This window comes from Saccopteryx leptura, chromosome 4, assembly GCF_036850995.1.
Source record: "Saccopteryx leptura isolate mSacLep1 chromosome 4, mSacLep1_pri_phased_curated, whole genome shotgun sequence".
Lineage (NCBI taxonomy): Eukaryota > Metazoa > Chordata > Mammalia > Chiroptera > Emballonuridae > Saccopteryx > Saccopteryx leptura.
The window spans coordinates 54336997-54339320 of NC_089506.1; positions in this window are offsets into that span (position 1 = coordinate 54336997).

Below are 2324 nucleotides of genomic sequence, written 5' to 3' on the forward strand. Positions count from 1 at the left end.
CGGTCCCCGAGGGAAGGTCGCCACCACCTTTCTCGGGTGTTGCTTACAGCCTACCTGGGCTGCAGGAAATGTTGTGAAACAAGCAACAAACGATCCCTGTCCGTCCCATAGCATCCCTGGTCTCACCCCCAATTGACCCTAAAAGCCAGAGCTTGTGGGGAGCCCTGCCTGACTGCGTGAAAACATCGTCCTCACCCCCTTAAAAATGAGAAGACACTTAAAGCTCGTGTCTTTCCCTCCGGCTTCTCCCTTGCCCCCCCCCCCCGCACCCCCGTCCCCTCTGGGCTGTACGTCTTTGACTGAACCGCGTGGGACAGGGAACCACTGGACTGAATTGCCTCGGAGGCCGGGCGCAAACCAGGATCTCGACCGTCCCCAGCTTTCCTGCGCTGCCCTGAGCGCGGGCGTCAGTAGGAAACTTCGCAGCCAACGAGATCACGTGATTTAGTTTTGAAGGTTGACCTCCAGGCCTGCCGGGACGCCGGCCGCCCAGCCGTCTAACTTTATAGTCTTCAGCGCTAACTTAATGAGTAACGCAAATTATAGACATCCCAGCTGACGTCCTTGCAAAGGCGCGGGGGCTCCGAGCGCACGCTGAACCCAGCTCTCCCGGCCTCCTCGACGGGCCACGGAAAAGCGGGCTTTGAGAAGCAATGACAACTTCTTTTGAATTGTGACAAAAGGGGAGTGGGGAATCCCAAACTCCCGAAGTAGTGTTCTTCTTCTTTCTCTTTTTTCTTCTTTTTTAAAGAAGCAGTTGAATCTTACCAAGTGACTGGGGCCTTTCAGAAACGCCGATGTTAAAGTGTAACCCGAGCCTTCAGGGAGTCAACTTCCTTTAAAACACGCTAATTCCTAGAAATGGACGGATCTGAGAAACGTGTGAAGGCCTCTATCCGGGTAAATCCGTTGGGACTCACTTTGAGGCGATGAAAGTCACAGCGATTCGGGGTGATGTGTATTTGTGGGCAGGCAACGACCTGCGGTGTTGGGTGTCCGTGTTGGAGGTGGCCTGTGGGCCTTCGGCGGCCGCCCCTGGGCAGAGCAGAGCAGGGGCGCCCGCGAGGCGGAGAGCTCAGGGCCTCTGCTTCTGTGACCCTCCTCAACCTGTTCCCACCGCGCAGCCCCGCATCGCACGCTTTGGCAGGTAGACTCCATCACCCTCGCCCTGGACGCCCCATCATTCACACTTGACTGGAGGAAATAAAATCGGCTTTGGTTTTTGTTTTTGTTTTTTTTAATTCCTTTTGAAGATGTCATCACTGATTTCTACGTCCTTTGGGCTCCTCGCTCGATTGGGGTAGAGGTTATTTAAGAACTTTTTGACAAACAGCAGAAATTTAGGTACCAATTGTAAATACCCTGTTGCTCTCTTTGAATGCATTTATTTATATTAGCCGAGGACTTGAAGACACACGGCCTATTTATTACTCATTTCGAGCCTCTAGGCAAAGGTTTCTCCTACTGAGATCGACCAGTAAAACCAGATTTCTTAAGGGAAATTACGAGGACGTCTTCAGACTCTCTTCACGGAATGGTATGACTGAATTGTCTATTTCAGTTGGGCATCCTCCACCCTACCCGCCCAACCCCCACCATTTTATTTCGGGATCACCCCAAGGTAATTAGTCACTAGCAGAAAGCTTGAAATCTCGAAAGGAGAGGCGCAGCCTGGGATAACAGAGACCAAATGAGGCTTTTCAGAGCGCTGTCTCCACTGGGGCCACCTTTTCCTGAGTTCAGGAAAGGAGTCTGTTTGCAGAAGAGGGAACATCTTTAAAAAGGGCTCTCAGAACTCAGGAGTGTGAGTGGTAGAAAGACTAGGGAGGAACGCTTCCTAGAATGTTACCACCGTGACATCCGCAGGAAGCTCAGCTTGTCCTTCCTGGATTCTTTGCAGGTACCGCCACTGAGTTCAGGGGACCCTTTGGCATTTTCCTCATTTGCCCTAGGGGTAGTTGATGTGCAAAATCTCTCTCTCTCTCTCTCTCTCTCACACACACACACACACACACACACACACACACACAGAGGGTTTGGAGTGGACCTCGTTTTATTCATCACCACATACGAAACTTGGGGGTCGTCGCGGTGATTCCGACAGACTGGCGGTCTTCATGCACGCGCATCAGGAATTGGAGGGGTTATGTGGGGTCAGGAACACACCAAACCACGCGCATTCTGCCCAACAAACGTTTACGCACGTTCTCTCCCTAGCTCTGTCTCATGTATCTGGTTTTAGTAAGGGTGTTTTAAACTAGAGTATCCGAATGGTGGCCTAGATGGCTTCACTGTGCCTACATAGGCCAGCTCAGTGACAGACA